This window comes from Montipora foliosa, chromosome 8, assembly GCF_036669935.1.
Source record: "Montipora foliosa isolate CH-2021 chromosome 8, ASM3666993v2, whole genome shotgun sequence".
In the NCBI taxonomy this organism is placed as follows: Eukaryota; Metazoa; Cnidaria; class Anthozoa; order Scleractinia; family Acroporidae; genus Montipora; species Montipora foliosa.
In genome coordinates, this window is record NC_090876.1 from 41,043,091 (window position 1) to 41,068,090 (window position 25,000).

The 25,000-nt window shown below is 39.7% G+C and overlaps 1 protein-coding gene across 1 annotated transcript in view; it reads left to right on the plus strand.

Moving 5' to 3' along the window:
• The first annotated feature begins 23,654 nt into the window (after positions 1-23,654).
• Positions 23,655-25,000, plus strand: part of LOC138013385 (uncharacterized) — a 66,841-nt gene continuing 65,495 nt past the window's right edge. Inside the window, exon 1 of the mRNA XM_068860449.1 lies at positions 23,655-23,737. The gene's annotated coding sequence lies outside the window, so the exon portion shown is untranslated. The remainder of the gene's footprint in view (positions 23,738-25,000) is intronic.

A 25,000-nucleotide genomic window follows, 5' to 3' on the forward strand; every position in this document is an offset into this window, starting at 1 on the left:
AAAATCAGTGAAAAAATGTGACGCAGATGAATAATAAAGTAGCTGCTATTTCCAAAATGATGAAATTACCTGGTGATAAATAACGTCGTCTTGGAGAGTAAATTTTTGACTTTGCATAAAACAAGAGTTGGGCGATTGTGATCTTTGTTTGACTTCGCTCATTTCATTGTCAAACTTTATAACACTTGACAGAAAAAGAAAAACTTACAAAAACCCGGTAATCTTGCCATCATTTGACACAGATGCTTCACTGTTTGGCGAGTAAACATGCCGCGGTAACTTATCACGGCGCCCGCTGAATTCCGCACGCCATGTCACTTTCGATTTTGCGATTTATTTGAACGTAAAAACAAAAAAAATCCCCCAAAATGTTTGTCGCTGATCGTAACTTTTTATTTTATTATTCACGGTTCAAAAAAATAAATGTTTTCATGTCGTAAATATTTATTCTCTCGATCGACCGTCCTGGAAACTTCCTTCTGCTCTTTCTAAAAACTGTGTATCAATATTTATTTACTTTTGCATCAATATTTGTTTTTTTTGCATAAAGCAAGCTAACAAAATCTGTACCTTGCTGAGTTCGCATTTGTTAGCGTTAATAGTATTTTCGGTCCGATGCTTTTGTTTTTTTTTGAGGGGTATTTTTTTGGTCTCCCATCCAAACACTAACCCCGCCGAACAGGGGGGTTTTCTTTTCAGTGAACTTTCGTAGTATTACAAAGCTGTCAGATGCTCAGCGGGCACGCTTAAACTTGTGGTGAAAAGAAGTTTATCAAATATTGTGTTAGACAGCAAAGAAGCCAATGTTTCAGAAGACAATTCCCATTTATTTTTTCAATCTTTCTGGGTCAGTACTTTGCTAGTAACCACATGTCTTCTCAGACTATTTACCCAAGACTTACTACCATGGCACTACAATGATAGACAATACCAAAAAACAATATCGTGCACTTATGGCAAACCCAGTCGAGGTCTGCGTTTTTTTTTTTTTTTTTTTTTTTTTTTTTTTTTTTTTTTTTTTTTGTCGGTAAAAGTTTTTTGCCTGTCACTCCCCTGGTAAGTGGTGTGTGTTTTTTGTGCATAGAGCCTTCTGCGCGTATTTTCTTAGGATCGAGAGGGTAGTGGAACTGCGTAGATTTCTCTGGTGGACACAGTAGAATCATTAACTTAGCCTGCAATGCGTCGAAAGTCATGTAACGCGAATGGCGTTTTAGTGGATCCTTAAAAAAATATACCCTTATGGAGCTCAATAATGGAAAGTCAGTTGGATAAACTAGGCAGGAATCTCAAAAGCGACGAGTCTGGACTTCGACAACAATCTATCGCCCGTCGAGACGAAATCAAAGTGAGCTGTATTTACCTGAAGTACATGGTAATTTGACACGATTGAGTTTCTTGTCTTCACGCACGCAATGAAATAGGAGAGGTTTTCGCCTCTAAGAGCAAATATGTTGTTTGTTTTTTTAAATTTTTCGCTGGAAAAGGATTCTGTGGTATTTTCTGCCTTTGTGAATTATAATATCATGTTGTGTATTGAATTTTCGAGCTTAAGGTTGAAATGTGATATGGGAGAAGATTTTTTTTTATTGCTCTGTAAGCAGGAAGGGTTCACAGGGCCTGTTGGAAGCGTGCTTGAGTTTCAACAAAATGAGCCCCAAAATCAGTGAAAAAATGTGACGCAGATGAATAATAAAGTAGCTGCTATTTCCAAAATGATGGAATTACCTGGTGATAAAATAACGTCGTACGCGTCTTGGAGAGTAAATTTTGACTTTGCATAATTTGACAAGAAACAAGAGAGTTGGGCGATTGTGATCTTTGTTTTGACTTCGCTCATTTCATTGTCAAACTTTATAACACTTGACAGACAAAAAAAAAAACTTACAAAAAACCCGGTATCTTGCCATCATTTGACACAGATGCTTCACTGTTTGGAGCGAGTAAACATGCCGCGGTAACTTCATCACGGCGCCCGCTGAATTCCGGCCATGTCACTTTCGATTTTGCGATTTATTTGCAGCGTAAAAAAAAAAATAACAAAAAATTGAACGTTGCAAAAAAAAAAAATGTTTGTCGCTGATCGTAACTTTTTATTCTTTTCACGTTCAATATTCATTTATATTTTTTCAATTTCATGTTTTTCATGTTTTCATCGTAATTATTATATCTCGTTTCTCGATCGTCCTGGAAAACTTCCTCTCTGCTCTTTCTAAAAAAAACTGTGTATCAAATATATTTTTTTTTTTTTTTCAATATTTTTTTTCAATATTTTAAAGCAAGCAAAGCAAACAAATCTGTACCTTGCTGAGTTCGCATTTGTTAGCGTTAATAGTTTTTCGGTCCGATGCTTCTGTTTTTTGAGGGGTTATTTTTTGGTCTCCCATCCAAACACTAACCCCGCCCCCGCAGGGCTTACTTCACTTCAGTGAACTTCGGTATTACAAAAAGTGTCAGATGCTCAGAGGGCACGCTTAAACTTGTGGTGAAAAGAAGTTCAACATGTGTCAAGTCAAGAAGCCAGTTTTCACTTCCCATTTTTTTCAATCTTTCTTAGGGTCAGTACTTTGCTAGTAACCAATTTTTTCTTCTCAGACTATTTACCCAAGACTCTCTACCATGGCACTACAATGATACACACAATACCAAAACAATAAACACACGTTAGAGCTACATATTACGTGCAGATCTTTTTCGTCGTACGAACGTGTGAGGTGACCTGTGAGCCAAAGGGCCTCGTCTATGACTTTCTTATGGAACGGTTTTTTTTTTTTTTTTTTTTTTTTTTTTTTTTTTTTTTTTTTTTTTTTTTTTTTTTTTGTCGGTAAAAGTCTTGCCTGTCACTCCCCTGGTAAGTGGTGTCTTTGTGCATAGAGCCTTCTGCGCGTATTTTCTTAGGATCGAGAGGGTAGTGGAACTGCGTAGATTTCTCTGGTGGACACAGTAGAATCATTAACTTAGCCTGCAATGGCGTCGAAAGTCATGTAACGCGAATGGCGTTTTAGTGGATCCTTAAACAAAATATACCCTTATGGAGCTCAATAATGGAAAGTCAGTTGGATAAACTAGGCAGGCGTGAAAAATCAAAAAACTCAAAAGCGACGAGTAATGGACTTCGACAACAATCTATCGCCCGTCGAGACGAAATCAAAGTGAGCTGTATTTACCTGAAGTACATGGTAATTTGACACGATTGAGTTTTGTCTTCACGCACGCAAATGAAATAGGAAGAGGTTTTCGCCTCTAAGAGAAATATGTTGTTTGTTTCAATAAAAATTTCGCTGGAAAAGGATTCTGTGGTATTTTCTGCCTTTGTGAATTGTGAATTAATATCATGTTGTGTATTGAATTTTCGAGCTTAAGGTTGAAATGTGATATGGGAGAAGTTTTTTTAGTATTGCTCTGTAAGCAGAAGGGTTCACAGGCCTGTTGGAAGCGTGCTTGAGTTTCAACAAAAAATGAGCCCCAAAATCAGTGAAAAAATGTGACGCAGATGAATAATAAAGTAGCTGCTATTTCCAAAATGATGGAATTACCTGGTGATAAATAACGTCGTACGCGTCTTGGAGAGTAAATTTTTGACTTTGCATAAACAAGAGTTGGGCGATTGTGATCTTTGTTTTGACTTCGCTCATTTCATTGTCAAACTTTATAACACTTGACAGAAAAAGAAAACTACAAAAACCCGGTATCTTGCCATCATTTGACACAGATGCTTCACTGTTTGGCGAGTAAACATGCCGCGGTAACTTATCACGGCGCCCGCTGAATTCCGGCCATGTCACTTTTTCGATTTTGCAATTTACTTGAACGTAGCAAAAATCTCCCAAAATGTTTGTCGCTGATCGTAACTTTTTATATTCTATATTCACGGTTCAAAATTAATGTTGTTTTCATGTCGTAAATATTTATTCTCGATCGACCGTCCCGGAAACTTCCTTCTGCTCTTTCTAAAAACTGTGTATCAATAGTTATTTGCTTTTTCATCAATATTTGTTTTGCATAAAGCAAGCTAACAAAATCTGTACCTTGCTGAGTTCGCATTTGTTAGCGTTAATAGTATTTTCGGTCAGATGCTTCTGTTTTTTATGGGGTTTTTTTGTTTGGTCTCCCATCCTAACACTAACCCCGCCCGAAAGGGCTTAACTTCAGTGAAATTTAGTATTACAAAGCTTCAGATGCTCAGAGGGCACACTTGTGGTGAAAAAGAAGTTGTGAGGGAACTTGAAAATTATCAACATGTCAGCCCCAGAAGCCAATGTTTCTCGCTTCTCTTTTATTTCAGACCTCGACTGGGTTTGCCATACTGGCAACCCAGTAAATAGTTGTCCACAGTCAACCTCGTTCCCAGGGTTTCTCTTCTTCCCTTGCCTCTCCCACTCCAGGGGAAGTCTGGGGACGAGGTTGGTCAGCAGTCCAAGTACAGTGACAAGGTAATAAAGGGTATCGCGATGGAATTTAATTGTCTGGGTAAAAAGCAGTCTTGAGAGTGAAATGAGGGACTACTTTTCATCCAGACGATCAAATTCCAACGAAGTATGTGACTCCTGGGTTCAAAGCATTTTCATAAAAGCTATCATTTAATAGTCTTATTGAGTTTGTTTGCATTCTTGAACGTGATGAATAGTAAGCTTGTGCAATACAACCGGAATCGACAATTTCGAAAAACCCACCAAGATGTATGTACTTATAATACTCAAGTCTTTTTTTTTCATGTTTTCTTTTAAGGATGCCAAATGTTACTCACTGTTTCCGTTTCTTTTCTGCGCACGAGGAGAAAATGAAGAGCCACCCGGGCCTTTTAAAAGAAACGAAAGAAACAAGTTACAATCTTGGCCTTCTGTTTTTCATCCTTCTAGGTTTCTTTATTTTTAGAGGAACGTTTCGTGCTTGTCGGCACTAAACTCGGCAGAACTTTCCAAAAATTTATGAAGTTGACAAATTCGTTTACATAATTGCTTTGGTAATATCAATATATCCTTTTGAGAACTCGTCGACCGGAAATATGGATCGCTGCACGCTAAGTTGACTACAAACCTGTACTACTTGCGTAAGAAGTGGTTCAAAACTGAAAATCTTTCAACAGTTTCTTGAATTTTTCCTGCACTGACTTGATCGAAATCAGTATTGCACTAGCAGACGTTGCCCAAGAAGAGTTAAAGCTACCAGACCGTTCAGTGTTACGAGTTCTATTCATTGTCTAAAAGACAAGGAAATCTGAGGTCAAGGTTTACAGACGAGCAGTCTTTGCTTGAATGAGTAATCAGATAAATTTGACATGTAAACAGTGTATTGCCGTGGAGTCAAATCCGATGCTTTATTAATCGCAACCTTCAGCGCAGATAAACCTCGTATTAAAATGATGTCTCTCAACGGTGAAGTTATGAAGAGTCGAAGGTCGTTAGGCGAAAATGACATGGAGCTGGAAAATCATCAATCAAACGTGGATCGAAGACTTTCCTTTAGTCTCAACGAAGAGCAGAGAAAAGTGAAGAGCTTTCACGAACGTACCAGCGATGTGGACCAAGCCATTAACTGGATTTTAAATGAGCTTGTAAGTGGTTGCTATCAATCTGTACTTGTTTGATGATTTGATCTTTTTAATTTCGTTTCCCACGAACCAGGCTATTTCTTGTCAAAACGTACTAGATATGTGAGACAAGTGAAAAGCTTGGTACCCTTAAAGAGGTATATGGTTGCTGCTAATTTAAGATGCCCCGTGTTATTTGAATGCAGGTCACTTCATACAAGAATATTAACTCAACGTTGAAACTGCATAAGCAGACAACCTTCTATATCACGAACTCCTGTTTAACCCCTGAACAGATATTTAAGACCAAAAACAAATGGAAAGTAACAGCGATCTGCAGAATTCCCGTCATAACTTCCCATGTAATTCTCCTTTTCGTTAAATTATTGTTTCAATGTATTTGATGTTTATATTTACCTCGAGAGAATACCCTGTATTCCAAAGAATTGAACAAAAAGTGACCCGTTCTCAAAATCAGACAAGTGCCCAATTGATCTGCTTTATTCGGCGGTGATTCTTGAAAGATAAAATTGTCAGCAATATCGATTCGTTATGTTAATTCAATCGGTGTTATAGTTTGAAGTTATGATCTCTTGTCAGTCAATATTTTACTGAAAGACCTCATTACGCTTCCCCTGAAAACAGCAGAGGCAATGCGTACGCGGAACCGCAACACGTGTCGCTCAAGGTCTTGTGTGATTACGTCATCCGGGAGGCTGAAAATTCGCACTGTTGCGGTCTGACTTACAATTGCTAAAGCCGCAGATTAATTTCACAGTTTGGCTACAGTACTTTGACTTAACGAGATAATACAAATATTTTTAGCACGCAAGAGCTCTATTTTCTTACTCTTCAACAAAACGACCGCCCTCTCTCTCCTCAGACATCCTTTTTACCGCATCTGTTTTTTTCACTGCAGGTAAAAGGGAACACTTGTTGTGTATGTCAGGTAGTAATGGTTCTACTGATTTAGCCAAGTGACAACAAACCGTGTGCATAAAAACGTAATCTTTCCAAGAAACCTGAACTGACGACCATTTCGCTATTTAAAGAGCGTGGACTATCAACTTCTTTACGGTGTAATATTTTGATCAAATTTTCGGTGGAATTTTTCTGTTGTGGCTCATAAAGAATAGTTTTATGCAGTAGCCTCGAGCCTCTTGTCTATTATGACAGCCGAGCTAATTTCTCGCCCTTGTATTAGATCATATTTAAATAAATTTTGCGCTGTATAAATAATAAAGTTATTATGTTATTATTATTATTATAATTAGATGTTTCGACGGAAGGAATGGAAAAGTAAAAGAAGATCAGTTTTACAATGTTTAAAGTGAACTAAAGAAACCAAGAGATCAGAGAATTCTTATCGCAAAGTAAACACCAAAAAAACAGCCACAATAACGCGTGACGCAAAGACTAGCTCGTAACACTGAAAACAAGACAAGTCATTGCCTACAACTTTAAGTGCTTTTATCAAAGTACCTAGAATCTCACGCAATTTTTTGCCTTATATTGCATCTTCACACTTGAGTGGATAAGAATCAACCACGGTTGATTCTGTAGAATCCTGTGAAATTTTTTCCGGCTTACTGCTGTGGAAAAGTTTGGAAAAAAACAAACGACGAAAAAGACCGGAATGGTGACGTTCGCCTCAAGATATCTTTCAAGAAATGAAATAGCTATGAAAGCACTGGGATGAATGATTTCAAGCAGTGGTTGAGAGCAATTTGGCGGTCCGCCAATTTCGCGAACACCTACGAGATGTAGAAAAAAAACGACACAGATGCGTCAAAACCAGTTGCGTGCCATTTAATCTTCCTTATCACTCCCACCACAACATTAAATTTGCGGCCTATCCTTACATCACGGGAACACAGAAAGCCGGAAAAAACTCAAAAAAAATTCATCTTCCAACTAAGGAGGAACACTCTATCCTCACGCAATCAATGAACGCCTCTCATTCCCTTAATTTATTCACAAATTAATGTTACCATGGTTCAGAGATGGGGTTTTTTGAGTTTTAAAAATTACCTTATTTGGATGTAACGTAGCCCGCGCATTTTCCCACTTGTGCAGCTTCGATATTATTTTTGTCCATATTTGGGCATTAAAATTAATTGGTTATCTAAAATCCCCAGCTTAGATCCAAGGAAAAGAGTTGCAAAGTACACGCTTCAAGGTCGTGTGCTTGTGGCTGTACCTTATGTAGAATTTTTCATACCTTATGTTGTAATTTACGTACAAATATTACTGGCCTAACTGGAAATCAGTCGTACTTGTGCCAAATTAAATACACCTAAACCTACAAAAACCTATTTGAATTGTCAAATTTTACTGACGATGCTTCAAATGCACCTAAAATGCAATGCGAAAGGAAAGTACTCAAGCAGCTTTCGCTTAGTAACAATTAACTTATTGTATTTATTTTCTCTATTTACAGAAGCTTCTAAAGCAGCAAGACCAGAACCTTATGAGAAAGTTTGTCAAGTTGCGAAGCATCTTGAATTCTGTCAAGACCCGTGCAACATTTGACCGCAAGATAAGCCTTCCCGACACCTCTCCGGGTTCACCCCTCAGTCCGCTGTATTCAATTACGGAAGAATCTCCGACTACTTTGTTCCGATTCGAGGGGTCTCCGGGGCAAAGACGAAGAGCGGAGACGGAACCTGCGTCACCAGTGTGTTTTCGACAGTGACAGTGATTTTGACGCGGAAAAATACGAGCACTTTGCGATATAATACGATAAATAAGTAGACATAAACAAATTTTTATTATAAAAAGGATTTAACCTTTACTAGAGCAAAGAACCAAGCGTCACATTTTAACTTTTGATGTAATCCTCCTAAAGCGCAACGAAAGAGATATTGCAGACTTTAGTGCAGAAAAAAACAAGGCTGGCAAACATTTTGCTGATTTGCAACCATGACGAAATGTTTAGAGCTGGCCTGTTTTTTTTCATGTTTCGACTCGTTTCGATTCCTGACCAGCAGCAACTTCAAACCGAACTCAGTGACGGTGGAAATATTTATTTTAGGTTTTCGTGGGAGTCTGTTTGACTGAAGATTTTTCAAAGTGCATTACTTTCATGGATGTTCTTTTAACACTCGTACTTTCCATTGAAATATGAGTTTTGCAAAGTTGCGTGCCTTGTATGAAAGCCTTTTTTTTATGATATAGAAAACGCTCGGGAGCCCGAAATAGTTCCGAACGTTTTCGGGCTCTCCCACAAATGAACGCCCAGGATGTAATTTATAATCCTTCCAAAAGAAACCCACGACCAAGTGGATTTCAAAAGAGTAACGGACTCCTGGGGCCGTCAGTATCTTAGGGAGTCAAGTTATAAAAAATTACTGTAAAGATTTTATTATTTTGTCACCTTTTAATGAAAACGAGTTCTCCTCAAAACGACTTCAACTTGTGATAAATCACTTTTTTTTTCATTCCGTCGAGTTACGTTCTTAAGAGAGATGTCCCGTGATCACTACCCTGTCTAGGAAATGTTTCCGCGAGGTTTCGAGCAAAAAAAGAACGAAGAACAAGATTTTCAATGCTCTAGCCGAGTGAAATTTAGGGCAAGGAGGAGAAAATTGCCCCATCTTTCACCGGCGAGGCCAAAGCATGGAAACTTTCGCATGGATCGGAAACGCTTTGCAACGCATTCGTTTCATTCGTTTTCCAAACATCGTTCAGATAGATATAGATAGATAGATATGTTTAATTTCAACTCTTGCAGTTAGTGTACTGGATTACAGTTGAAGGTCAATGTACGACAATCAGCTAGCTATATAACATTGTTACAAATTTGGAAAAAACGATTAGTTTTAACTTGCGGTTTCAGTGTCTTTGTAATCTCTGACCTAATATTGTAACCATGGCGCACGACCTCTGCTCTGTTACAGATTATATTATTCAAAGGGATCTTATTCTCAGCCTGATCAACAATGGCAGGCTGCTGCCTACGGGCAGACAAACACTGAAGACCAGTGACATTCATGGCCTCAGCGTAGTCATACGTGGGCAGAATAATCTTCAAGGCCTTTTTCTGAATTGATTCTACAACGGACTGAGGCAAGATAATCTGGAAGGTCCGACCAAACTGGTGCGGCATACCGCTCTAACACGCTCGCTCCTTAGCGTCCCTTGTTCGGTGCAAACAATTCCTCGTTGTTTGGCTGTCTCGATGATGGGCACACAGTATGATACTCGAGATGATACAGTCAAGAGTAGAAGAGCTTAGAGAACAAGCTGTCATGAGCGCCTTGAAGGAAATCTGCCACAGGGGCAGTCGTTGTCGCCTCCTCCACTGTGCAATTTTCAAACCTAGAAACAATAATTTTTGAGATCTTTGGTATCTAAGTTGACTTGAGCCATTAAAGTGGCTCACGTTTTTCACAGCCGTATTACGACTTCTCCATCCAGCGGACACCCAGCCTACAATGGAGGCAGAGAAGAGAGACCCTGGGAACGAGGTTGCGGACACGATGTATCAGGCACTTCACGTTACCAATAGACTCTTTGCATAAATGGCGCCCAATTTTGAATAACAATACTTGGTACATCCTTAGCCTCGTGTTTATGTTTCAAGACAAAGGATTTTTCTCATGAATGTGAGGCTAAGGATGTATCAAGTATTGTTATTCAAATTTGGGCGCCATTTATGCAAAGGGTCTATAGACAAGGGTTTTTGGATAACTGCAGACTTCCTTACGCATGCTGTGTACATCTTCCCACGCATCACCTAATGTTTGATCAACTAAGAGTTTCTTTTACCGGAGGAGGAGTAGGTGGGGACGTGTGAAAAAAAAAAAAAAAGAAGAGAGGAGAGCGGATTACGAGAGCTGCTACGTTACTGCTTTGTTTTCGGCTTGGGTATCTAGCCAATCACATTATACGTTAGGAGAGCTGCTACACTACTGAACTCAATGCTGTACCCAATTCAAACCTCCCGGGGTTAAGGGGGTAGTTTCTAAAGAAACTGTGGTGCTGCGTCCGGTGGGGAAGTAGTATACAAAAATTTTGTTGTTATCAACGGAGTTGATAATGTAAATTGGCCACCGTACAGAAATTCTAAAAGCTGACGTTTCGAGCGTTAGCCCTTCGTCAGAGCGAATCGAGGAATTGTGGGTTACGTGTAGCTTTTATAGTAGTAGAGTAGGAGCTGCGCTATTGGTGGTAACATGGCAACGTGAAAAAAGGAATAAATTAGTTACATGAAAAGCGTTCGTTAAAGGGGCTAGGTCACGCAATTTTAGGCAATTTCAGCATTGATCAAATGGTCATAGAATTAACTGAAATAACAAAATAATGGCTCAAAACTATAGAAGAACTCAAACAAAACACAGGAAAGCTAAGAAGGGACAAGGATGGACAAAACTGGGGAGGATTGAAATGGATTGCATTTGGCTAAATTTGAAAACGTCGGCCCATCTTTTTTCCGATTTATATCAGTTGATATCAAAATGTCATTTGAACAGCTGGAAAATCATTCTCAGTTGTTATGTGGCGTGATTTTGCAAATAAAAGACTCTTGCTCTGCCAATTTGAAGTTTAGAGCTCATAACTAACAAAATTAAACAAACTTACCTAAAACAGCGTGACCTAGCCCTTCTAATGTCGTGAGGATTAAGGGTGCCGATCTGGAAGATGAATTTTGTTCCAGATTCTTGCGGTTAAGATTCTTTGTGTATTGTATTTGCATTATTTGCATTAACATTCACATTTAAATGATATGGAAATACCTGGAACAAAAAAACGCTTTATTCCCAAAGGGTTTGAACTGGGTACAATATTGAGTTAGACGATTTGGTCTAGAAGTTTATTTAGCGCAATGTTGTACAATGTGGTGATTACTTGCCTTTTTCGTATCTCCTCAGCTTTTTTCTGCATTTTAAACTGTATGGACTGTGCCTAACAAAATGAATCACACCTCGAGATTAAAGGGGACAGTTGCCAGTTCACGCGAGTTTTGTAAATAAAACACTTCATTTTCGTTATCAATAGCAATGGTTTTAACCGTAACAAAAGAAGACATTTTACAGAATACAGTTCTGAGTTCAATTCCTGGAAAAAATAGGGATGTTAAGCAGGAAGAAGGACGAAGACGGCTTCAGCGGCTTAGAGAATGTCATTTAAAGATATAACTTTGCGTCGTTGCAATCGTTGCAATCGTGATTATTCCAAGTCCTTCGGCAAGGAAATTGTGCACCAAACATTCTACGATGTTGGAAATAACATGAGAGGGACAGTTGTGACGTGGTTGATTTCAGTATTTCTCCCTTGCGATGTACTAGGGAGTTTAATTGCGCGTTGTAAGAGGGTCTCAGCTGTGCTAATCTCATGGCGTTTGTCATGGTGAAAAGAAAATACAAAGGTATACAAACAGATCCATGGTTGCGTGATGGGTAGCCATGCCTGCCAAGTGCATGGAATCAATCGAAGAATTAGCTATCAACACATCTGAAGTACAACCTAAAGTATGGAAACGCTATGTGGATGTCAACTCCTTTCATGCTACACTTAATTCCATCGATACACACATTTCATTCAGTGACCAACAGATCGCTTTCCTAGATACTTTGGTTTTCACGCAAGGATAACACGATCACTATTGGTGTATATCGCAAAGCAACCCACACGGACATATATTAGACTTTTCTTCTCACCATAACAAAACGCCACAAGATTAGCATAGCTGAGACCCTCTTACACCGCGCAATTAAACTCCCTAGTACATCGCAAGGGAGAAATACTGAAATCAACCACGTCACTGATGCTTTACGAGCCAACAACAACTACCCACACACGCGATCCCCACGCCTAAGCGCGCCTCAAGAAAATCCTATCAGTTTTGCTGTCCTTCCATTCATCATTGGTGTCACGCAACCACTAACAAGAATTCTTCGAAGGCACGACATTCAAGTTGTAAATAAGCAAGGGAAGTTTTTTCGAGATTGCATTTTCGTCGTCGACACACTTTTGCCTCGCTTTGAGGCGCTTGGTTACGTTTTGCCTCACTTTGACGAACTAACGCACGTGGTGATTTGTGCGTCGTCGGCGTTCATTATTCTAGCGTTTGGTGAGGTGTGATAATCTTCCATCGTTCATCGTTGAAAAGAGCTGAAAGATTGCTGAAGGTCTGTCAACTGAAGTCGGTAAAATTTTACTTTGGATTAAGCATGGTTCGTCACTGTCCTTGGAAAATGTGTGCGACTCCTCGCGCGGCCGTTGCATCAAACCGGGTTGCCACAAAGTTTACCGAGTTGTGTAGCTTGGCGGCCGTTGTGCCACAAAGTAAATCTACCGAGTTGTGTAGCTCGGTGGCCGTTGTGCCTCAAAGTAAATCAATCGAGTTGTGAAGCTTGGCGGCCGTTGTGCCACAAAGTAAATCTACCGAGATATGACGCTCGTCGGCGCGCCATTTCATCATGACTTGTGATATTTACGGCATTGAAATCAACAAACTGAATTTATTTTGTCCAAGCGTTTAGCACAGAAAAGTAATCTTAGGTCTTTAATACCACAAGCTGAAAAGACTTGCAAGTAATAGTTTCATTTTAGAGTAATTTTCAGTAGTTGTCTACTTGTAGAATTCCAAATAAATAGTTAATATTACGTCTAACAAGTTGTCACGTTCATAGATGCAGTACAGTGGAATTAGATCGTTATATCGAGGTATCGTTATAACGAGACGCCCGATATAACGATATTGCCTTAAAATAACCGAAAATATCTTTATATCGGGGTAAAATTAACATGTGCTTTTTTACTACTGTACATATTGTTTAATTAAACTTGTAATGAGTTTCAAATGACTCACAATTTGCAAAGCATTAGACGTTATCAAGGTTACACAACAAAGTCTGTGGTATGAGTCGTAAAAGGGAAACAAAACAAAACAAAACTTAAACATTTGATGTTGTATCTGTGTACTGATGCTGTAATATCGTTATATCGGGGAAGATTTTACGCTCGGTACGCTAAGAACTCAGCGTTATATCGGGAATATCGTTATATTGAAGATCGTTATATCGGGGTTCTGTCCCATACATTTTACTGTAACTTTTGCCGGGACATAGCATGTTTATCTTTTTACCGGGGATATCGTTATATCGAGGATCGTTGTATCGGGGTTCCACTGTAATAACATTTCCCTATCGCACGAACCATCCTCCCTCCCCCCTCAGTTGCTACCTGTACCAAACCTGTACCGTCCTACAAACATCGAACGCACTCGCCTAAGCTTCGATTACCCCTAGTACTATTACTATTATACACCAAATTTGAAAACCAAATACAGCTACTTTCCAAAAGTACGGTATTGGAAAAATAAAGAAGACCACACTGTGTAATGATATTGAATTAGTGGGTCCATGACAAATCCTTTAATACTGGTTTCAAGCTCTAGGCCTTCACACTTCGACTTGTGCTTTCTGTTCAACTCTGTTCGCAAGTGCGAGGTCCGCTAACATTACCGCGCTAGCCCTAGGCATAATAACATGACATCGCCTTCAGTTAAAATGAGCCTGGCAAATGAACGGAAGAGCAACTGCGACCAAGGAAATAGTAAGTAAACAAACGTAATTAAGCCTAACGAATGAACAGCATATCTATGTGCGTCTTTGGTATTCTGATGTCAGAACGGTCCCTAATGGAGTTCATAAGTCCAGCCTAGACGGTTTCTTGACCACACGGCCACTCCTGGTTGTCAGTGGAGCTGCATCCGTTTGGGTAACAGCTTCAGCTGGCTGAAGGGGCATTTGCGGCAGTTCAACTGGGTTGGTACTGACGTTGGCGTGCTGGGCTCAACTGGTTTGTTGTCATCACGTGGCATTGGTAAGGGTCCTGAGATCTTCATCTGTATTCTATTACGTCTCAGTTCAGCGCCATCTGCTGTCTTGACTATGTAAGACCTTAGCTTGCCTGCCCAGGTAAATTTCGTTTAATTTTTGAATTTGCCTCGTAACCATGCACTGCAAAGTCACGTTGGCCTTCAAAGTATGTGATGGACACACTGTGAGCATAACACAACCTTAATGTCAAGTAGTTACATCATGTTATATGTAATGGGCATAGTTTCGATAAGCACAAACATTGTAAATGTGTCTGATGATCCAAAATATATTTTGGATGTCGTTCAGCACACCTTTAGAAAAACCTGGCTCAGTTGTAAGAATATGCTTGTCATATCTTTAGCAAAAGTACACCCTGACTTGCAACCTACTGTTCTGATAATGTCCGGCGGAAGCGGTACATTGCTACGTTTGGCTGCAGAGGTAGCGGCGGCACGTGTACTTTGCGGCTTAAATATTTCAACATCTATTTTAGAATTTCTAATAACTGTCTTAATCCAGTGACTAATAGTGTCTCTGCTGGGTACTCTGTGGGTCATTGCATGAGTTATTAGAAGTTTTGCTTCATTACCCCCGAAGATCCTAGGTTCGGCACAGTTACTCTGTACACACTGAGCTAACACATAGTTTGCTGTCTTCAGTGTATTTTAGTCAGCTTGATATCAGGGTTCTTAATACCTGGTTTGCTTTGCTTTACGTGTCCTTCCACAACAAAAGTATGGTTAAATGCATGGTTACCCCCAATTTGTTTTTGGATACCAAGAGTACTTACTAAGATCTATTTTCTCCCTGAATAAGTAAGCATTATGTAGTGGCCTGTTTGACAAAAGAAGAGCAGCTACATTTAAAACTCTGGAATCCACGAGTTCCTGGCCCCTCAACAGAGTCTAGACGATTGAGACTAGTGGAATAATGCTCCCAATTATTGATGTTTGCACCTTTTGCATTTTCACATCGTTAGAATGCGTTTCGGGCTTTAGCTTGTCCCAGATTAGAGGGTTCGCCTTGGTGGATACAAGTCCCTCACAATTCTTTGCAGGCCTAATTTTTCAGCGAGAACATTTTCGGGTAGTCTCTGTCGCACTACGCCATTCACTAAAGCAGGGGAGCATTTTTGCTCCAGTTGAAAACTCGCAGCAATATCTTTAAGCACGGCGGACTGTTTCATCGCCCGCTTGTGACGCTGGTTTGTCATCTGCTAGCATTTCTCCGTCGGCCGCCATTTTCGGAGGTCCCGGTTTGGAAACAATTTCCAATTCTCTTCTTCACGTGGACTCTCAGATTCCATCGTTCGAATTACCATGTGAAATAATATTCCGACTGAGGACTCCATCGAGTGCTGCATTGCAAGCATTGATTTTGTGAGCATATCCCCTAATTTTTGGAGATCCATTGACTATGGTGGCTTTGCGCCCTTTCAACTCCCTATGAAGCCGTGCAACTTGAATGGAGTTCGCTTCTCCGCTTAGCTCCGATGTTTTCCCCTTTTTTGAGGTCTGTTTACGCTCTCGCTCTTTGGAAAGATGCCGAGGATCCATCTCTGGGGCGAGACCTCTCAATTAAAAGGCGATAGTCTCGATTGTTGAAGGGTTTTCCTCGCTTTTTATGTTCTACCACGTTGAGTGATTACGCTCACCAAAATGGCAAACAAAGGGCACTTGAGTTAATAAGACAGACAGTTGAAAATTTTTACCAAAATAGCGCCGTGGAAGGCTGTGTTGGCGTCAAAATCGCGTCTTTTTGATCTTCATCCGAAATAAAGGAAAACAAAGTTTGTTTCTCGCTTTCAAGGTCCTCACACAAGAATAGCGGGAAATGCACAGAGCAGTTTTGGCTATAAGTGCTATCTCGCGTGACTACGCAGTGCATGGTAACGAGGCAGAATGCGGTACTCCTTATTTTTGGACGTTCATCATGTCACTTGACCTATTTTTCTTAATTGACCATTGCTGTTAACATGTGAACTTAAGTAAAAGTGGAATGACAAAGCCCTTAGAAGGAGCTCATTGAATAATTAAGAAACAAGATTAATATATTGAAACTAAACGTTCCCTATTTTTGAGTAAAGAATATAACCATTATAAGGTATTTTCTAGTCACGTGACGAAAATGTGATAGAAAAACATTTTGGAAATTTTTTAACAATACCGATCACTATTTGTCCGCTAAGTTTCATGAACGTTGGACATGTGCTATTCCTAGAAATAAAAATATGCATAATAGTTAGGTTGGTCAAGTCTTAACTAGCCTGAGGAATTCTTGATCTCAAACAACTTGCTCGTGCAGAAGGTGAATAACAAAGGCCCTAGGCAGGACCCTTGAGGCACGCCCTGACGGAGGTCGAACTTGTCAGATACAGTGCGCCTTCCAAGAGCATACGCCGCGAACGGTTGGACAAATAAGACCGGAGCCACTCCAGCGCAGTACCAGTGCCACCAAACTTGGTAGTTAGGTGCTCCAGGAGAATTTTGTGAATCAGCGTCAAAAGCAGCACTCAATTTGAGTCTCATCTACCGGAAGTCCACTGCTACGGGGACGATACTCAGCTTTATCTGTCGTTCCGCCCTGATAGTTCTAGCAGTAAGATGGCCCTTTTTGCCATGACCAACCGTATCTCTGACTTGAGAGCTTGTGTGCTATCAGGTAAGCTAATGATTAACGATTCCAAAACGGAGTTAATTCTGGTTGGCACACGCCAGCAGATACTCAAGAATGATGCAATTACAGTCGGCTCTTGTCAAGTGCAACCAGTCACATCAGTCAGAAACCGCGACACATGGCTAGATGAGGAACTTACGATAACACCCACGTAAATAAACTTTGCAGCGCAGGCTATTTCCATCTTTATACTATTAAGAACATTAAAAAAACATTTTTCGCAGTGATAACAGTATGAATACAGAAACCGAAAAGATGATACGAAACATTAAGCAGAGGTGTTGAGATGCGTAAGACAGAGCTTGAGGGAGGATAGGTGTTTTCAATCCTTTTGCAGGAGTTGATGGCTGCTTTAAATCAGGTAGAGCGCATATTTAACCTAGGTAAAATGAGAATCACCAATTTAACCTAGGTAAAAGCGGATTCAACCTGAGACCGGATTTGACCGACCACAGATACATTTTTTTTTTGCCATTTGTTAAAACTACATCAATCAGGGTGGCCGACGTATCTATATCCCTAGCGGGAAGGTCAATTAGCTGGTCAATTTGGTATAGTGAGCAAAGAAAGATCAATTGTTTTGTTTGAACATTAAGCTCTTCTAGCATCAAAATTGAAATCATCAGTTATAACCATTTCTTTGTCCTCGGTTTCACACTTTTGATTAAATATGTCAAAGTCATTAAATACGTGTCTGAATTTGAAGGCCTGAACCAGCTGCATACTAGAAAGGATTTGCTATGCGGGGACTAATTTCGGCACTGATCATCTCAAGACGTCCAGGCACCAAGTCCTCTCTGTACGGTATATTTTCCAGAATGTACAATGCGACACCTCTCAGCTGGCTCTATTACGGTCCTTTCTGATAAGATAATCGCTGATACGCTACTCGTGCACAACTCAGCTTATTCATTTATTTCATGAGTGGGCAAGGGCATTTGATGAACATCACTCTTCCAATGCTATATTTTTGGACTTTGAAAAGGCCTTCGATTCTGTTCCACACTACCTTATTTCCCTAAAACTAGAGAGATTTGGTATCACTGGTCCTTTGTTGCACTGGTTGTCAGACTTTCTCTCGGACCGATGTCACTGTATCGTTATCGATGGATGTCAATCTGATTGGGCACCTGTTCTATCTGCATGTGGATTTTATAAGTCGAATGACATTCCTGGTTTCTCTATCAAGCCCTACAGTCATGTTTGCAGATGATAAGTTGGTCCATGATAGCAGTTCACCCACTTCAAAGTCCAAATTAGTACAAGAGAACTTGGTGCAAGTCTGTGAATGGTGCCGCTTGTGGCGCCCAATAACTAATGCAGAAAAGTATAAGAGCATGAAATTTACCAGGGCTAGGGATCCTGCTGTGTACAATACGATGGCTAGCAAGCAAGTAGAATACGTACAGGCACATAAGCATCTTGGAGTACTTCTAACGGAAGATCTATCATGGAAGCCACAAATATTTGCTGTAGTGTTCCAAAATCAAACGGGTTGCTTGGATTACTTAATTAAACGGACTTTTGGGAAGAGGTCGAACGCCTTGGTTGTTGGTGATAAAGTGATGGTGCGCCCAATACTCGAGTATGCATGTCAAGTGTGAAATCCCCATCAAACATACCGGGGGTACCTAATTAGAAAATTGGAACGTGTCCAACGCAATGTAACTGGATGGGGTCTTGGAAAAGATATCACACATGAAGAAAAAAACAAGTCCCTCAAGCTGCAATCACTTCGCCAGCGAAGAGAATTTTTTGGTCTAGTTCAACTGTTTAAAATTATTAAAGGAAATTCTGTTTCAAATATTGATGATTACATGTCCTTCTGTAACTACAGAAAGACAAGGTTGTCATAATTACAAACTTTTAAAGCCTTGTTGTCGGACAAATACCTTCAAAAATTCATTTTGGAATAGATACATGTACATAGATAATTAGAACGATCTACCTGCATCAGTTGCAGATCTTGAATCTGTTAACAGCATCAAAAAAACCTTAAAGATTTTATTTACAAATGAATTCATGAGGATATTGCTATATTTAATCAAGATTTTCGATTTTTTTTTTTTTTGGGGGGGGGGGGGGGGGTGGGGTATGGTTTCATATGAGGATATAGTTCCCCTCTACTATAGTCCGTTTAATTATTGGGCCGTCATTGTAATAGTTTTCATAATTTAATAAAGTTATATATATTATGTAAGATTATGGCCAGGAATACTAATTTCCTTGTCAGTTATAGATTCATCAATGTTTGACTCATTTATGGCAAAAATATCACAGGGGGCATGAACTAAGACATGCTTAATTTCAGTAAATGTGTTTAAGTAAACTATTAACATTCAAGTTAATTTTGAAACCCTTCAGTGAGGCCGTCCCAGGGGCTTCGGGGAACAAGGAAACATGCCTAAATTGAACTGGGGAACATAGGAGCCATGTCAAAATATTTTAGGGAACAAGGGAACAAAAACCATTTAAAACAATTTTAGGGATCAAAAAACTGGGAACAAGAGAGAGTAATTTGGAGAACAAGGGAGCACAAGCAATATTTAAAGGGACAGGGGAACAAGGACCCCCTCTCCCTGTACTGTAAAGTGAATATGTCGCCGGCCCGTGAACCCGCATAACGCATTCCTAACCAAATATTGGCAACGCTAAGGTGTAAAGTAATCACATGCCCATGGAAATAACGCGTAGAAAATCATTATTTCTTTCACTGCGTACCGGAGATAATTACCCTGGATGCCTGAAGGTTTTTTTTTCCTCTCTTGAGCGACGGGATAGCGAGTCGCGAGTCTACAGTTTCTGCATATGCCTAGCAACTATGTAGGTAAAATAAATTGCTAAAGTAATTAAGTGTGATTTCTTCATTACTGGAGCTCCTGTCAGCCTCCCAAAATTATTTTTAATGGTATCGCTATGATGGATGCATCTACTGCGTCACGCAGTTAAAAATGTTTGAGGGAAGCGCGATGGCCTCATTGTTAGCGCGCTCGACTCCGGATCGAGTGGTCCGGGTTCGGGTCCTGGCCGGGGACATTGTGTTGTATTCTTGGGCAAGAACTTTACTCTCACGGTGCCTCTCTCCACCCAGGTGTATAAATGGGTACCGGCGAATTTAATGCTGCGGGTAACCCTATGATCGACTGGCATCCCATCAAGGGGTCAGTAGTCGCTTCATGCTTCAGAAACAGGAGATAAGCGCCGGCCTAATGGACCTTCTAGGCTCGCAGCAGACTTTACCTACCTACCTGCTACTATAGTGGATGCATCTACTGCGCCACGGCGCAGTTAAAAGTGTTGGAGAACTTAGGTTCTTAAGATGCAAAACACAATCTAAAATACCTGTTGAATTCCTTTGAGACTTACATCAACTCTCAATCTTACGGCTTACGGCTCTGATCCTGGCACCTTGTTTTAGGTCTTGCTAATCGTGGTGTAAACATTGTTGAAACTGAACAGTGGAAAATTAGTTATTAAAAACGCTGTTGTTTGGTTTAATTTCTTTTGTTTTGAAGCGTAAATCTTGATATCCAATGAGGAATCTGATGAAAACAACGTGTGGTTTGGATACGATATCCAAAACACGAGCTAGTGGTTTCATCTTGGTTTTCATTGGGTTTCAAAAGTGTTGCACGTGACGAATTTTCAAACCTCCTTAGCGGACGTCTTTTGTTGTTGTTGTTGTTGTTGCACAATTGGAAATAATTTAAATATAAAAATGCAGGCCTATGTGTTTTTGAAGGCCACATTTTGAAAGTTTGGAATGCTTTATATCACTGTTCAATGTGATACTTGTCAAATCCAAATTTCACACTACATTGACTGTAACTGAAAAGATTTCATTTACATGATACATTGTAGACACTCCTCTAACAATACATAAGAGAGACAAAACGGAGACTTACATTACTTTGAGGCATTGCCTTGAAAAAAAGATAAACTTTGCATCCGAGAAACGGATACAACTACGTTCGTTTTTGAAAAGCGGTGCGCTTACAGTGATAGTTAGGGGGTGCGTCTTTACATAGTGTCCTATTTGTGCACCGAATTACATAGGGCGGTTTTTGATTATCTTGTTGTTCATATTTTATATAGAGGGTTGTGATCAGCTGCTACGAATGATGCTTCATAACTTGCAAGATCTTGAGAAAGGACATTTCACGTCTCACACGGACAATAAAAAAAACTTTCATTGAGGCGTTTCGCGCAACCACTCGTTTGCATTCACTGTGTTTATTTGGGCTTTTATTAACTAACATTATTCCTATTCAACATATAATTATGTCTTCCATTTTTAAATGTTACACCTTGCCGGCTTAAAGACAGTAAAAATTTCATCTCTTTAATCAATACTGAGCCCCATCTACACAATTATCAAAGCTGATCGGCTTGCTTATGTGTCGGCCCGCATTTTGCCAGAACACTGTAGAACCATTTCAGAATGTACAACTTACATCTTCGCTGATGTAAAGAAATTAATGGTCTAAACAATCTGTGCCTTACTGCCGTTATATTTTGATAGCAAACAACCGACTCCTGCTTTCCATGGCGCTACGAATGTTACAATGTTTACAATTATCTTTTTAAAAGTTTTGACCTCCATTCCCGGGTCGATTCATTTAATGCGTTGTTGACAAATGCGAAAACAGATAAATAATGAACGTGTCTTGTGCCTTTTGGGAATTTGATTCTATTATGATGCAAAACTTGAGCTTTAGTTTTCTATTGTTTTGGCACCAACATGGCCGTCTTATCTCGTGAGTGCAATCACAGAATATATCAACAACGAGTGCGAGTGTTTCGTCATAGGTTGCAAACACCGGAAAACCAAATGAAAGCGCGACATCCAATCCAAGTCTTGTTTGCGACTTGTACGCGATGCAAACCGAGGGATTTCATGACTGCTCTACTTCTTCCACACTTATGACTTAATGACCACACGTGACCACAACGAAAACGTTTTCAAAATGGCCGCAAAACGATCGTGGAAAATTAAAATTCCTATTTAATTCGCTTTTGCTTATGAAGTCGAACTTTTACCGAAAAGCGAGTATTTGTACTAAGGGCTAATCCAAGCGACGATGAAAAATATACAAATTTTCCGTCAGTTGCCCTTTAAAGACCGTTTCAACGAACACCGACGTCCTGTTGACAGATCGACCCACTTCTTCTTCAAGACAAACAACTGTTTTTGAACATTTCACCAACAATAACCACACGGATCACGATATGGAACTCATTCCATTGGAACTCATCCACACATGTCGAGACTCGTAGGCAAAACACGAGAAGCGTTTCTTATTTTTGGGTCACTTACATGTACTCGGTTAGTCCTATCAACTATTTAGGTGTCCCAAACTCTACACAATGAACCTAAAATTTTAAAAAAAAGCTTTATTTCTATCACAATCTTTTACTCTTATATCTAAAACATAAAGGCAAATCATTTAACTCCCTGAAGAACTCAGGCTGTGTCTGGAGAAATATTGGTTAAACAAAAAAAATATATTCTCACAGCCGTATAACCCGCTTTGTTTTTAGTGAACAAATTATTTGCTGGTTAGATCACCCAAAAGCTACAATCTTGGACAGAATAAAAAGGAACAGAAATGCCCCCTTCCCCCCAAATCAAGGATGAAGCCGCGTGAAGGTCAAAACGTGCCATTTTCCCATCACTGATTTTGGGGGGAGGGGTGGTCTCAATTTTCCGTTTAAATTGTCCAAGATTGTAGGTCGTTAGTGTCACGCACTCTTCTCCCTTTCCCGACGGAAAAGGGAGAAGAGTGCCTGACAAGAGCGGCCTTGGACCATCTGAGAATCGGGCTACCGAAGATCCGGCACTTCTACTGTACTTTGTTCAGCTGGCCTTGCATAAAAAGAAATGTCTATGTATTATATATCCGATCTTCTCGAATGTCCGAACTTCCGACGTTTGTTTACATCAAAAGTCGCGTGATACTACATGTGAAATTTGCGCACGTTTCGGTGCTGTCTGAAACACACTCATAAACACTTGTGGGCATCAAGTCTTATGTTTCAATATTGAGTTCTCGTATCAAATCCGGATGTTTTATTTTTAAAAGTGTGGGACGCACTGAGAGGATCTATGCTTATCTACTGCAAAGTATTAAAAACAGATAAAATAGGCCATTTTCGAAATATCAAATGTTCAGCTTGATACTGAGGCAGTGAGGACCAAAACAGTTGAAATGTGTTGGAATGAATGTGAAAAATATTTACATATCATCCACTTTCCTTTCCTTGTCCTCACTGCCTCACTATCAAGCTGAATTTTAATATATCGGAAAAGACCTATTACCTAAGGCCTCTACAGCTCTTTTAGCGTGCAAATGCTTTTCTGTACTGTATATCAATATCTTTCCCAGGGGTTCAATTCTCTTCAAGAACGGATGAGAAATTTGTTTTTTCTATGTACATAGAGGTTAATCAGGTCACGTTACAGTTTCCAGGCGCTACGAGGAATGAATGTTCGACCCTATCCTAATCTTCTTTTCCGGAAGCTGAATTAAATTATGGATTTATTAGACCGTCTGGCCTTTTTGTATAAGCTAATTAGCAGATTTTCTCTTCCTTTTACTTTCTGTACCAGGAGATGTTTTCAAAGACACGGCATGTGACCCTGAATGTGGTTTCAGTATTGTCTACGATATCCATCATCGCAGTGGTCAAAACGTTGCGCCAGGTGAGCAAAGAGTTATAGACGTATAAAATATTGTGTATGGTGCAATTTTTGTTTGACCATACCATATTATTTTTAATTACTTAATTACGTCGGTATAGTGTAAGAGGGAATTTACTTAAAGTGCTGCATTAATTATCTAAGTAACCGCCAGCAACACACGGTTGTCAGTGGCTTATCTTCAGTAATTCATGGATTAGTTGTCAGTTTGGCGACCCTTGCTCTTCACTATACTTATCAATGATTTCTCTGATGTAATTTCAGTAAATCATAAGATAGCACTCTACGCTGATGACAGTGGCGGTGTTTTCACCAGCGGCTTTTAAGGTCGCTTAGCGAGTGACAACCGGAAATCGGGTGGAAACAGTTGCTTTTCCAACTCACTTAAAGTTAAGCGAGTAGCGAGTCGGCAAATACTTCCGGTCAATGAGGAGTCGCTTGCCGTTATTCAAATCGGAAATGCAACAGGCGAGCTATTTTTATTACTTTTATTATTGCATTGGCACGTGCTCTCTTTTTTAAGTCGCTTAACGAAGTCTGCAAACAAACCACTTTCAGGAATGTTAAGCGAGACCACGGCTGTCGTGAAAACACAGGCAGTAACTAGTAGGGGCTATAAATGAACTAGGGACAATGATCAAGAAAGCTTTCAACTGTTTCAACATGATCTTATTCACATCACTGAATAGTGTAAATTGAATCAGATGAGAACAGATGTCAAAAAATGTAAGGTTATGAATATAAATAACGAAGAAAAACAACCTACTTATAATTATCTTGGAATGATCATATTGATAAGATTACGGCCAACAGACCTTTAGATAATGAATAAAAAACCAAAAGCAGTGTTTTATCGGGCTTAAAAACACGAGGTGTAACACGTGCTGCACGTTTTTTGAACGACTTCTAAAACATTTCACAAAAAGTGTGTCCTTCGGCCTCGGGAGTCCGAAGAAAAGTTCAAAATGTGAGGGGAAGATATTGGCATACAAGAAAAACAAGGCGGACCTCATTACTATTCTTTATGTAAATAATCCGTGTCCATATATCACTTTTTAACTTCAAATTGTAATTTTTAAACTACATAAAATCTTAACTTATCCTTATTTCTCCAAATTCTACTTTACTACACTTGAAACTTCACGCGGAGTTTTCCCCAGCACGCGTTCGACGTGCTGCTCGTTGAATCACGCGTACTAACGAAGTTAATTGAGAGATTAAGCACCGCGTATTTTTTTTCCGCGAACGGCAGAGAAGGTCACGTGA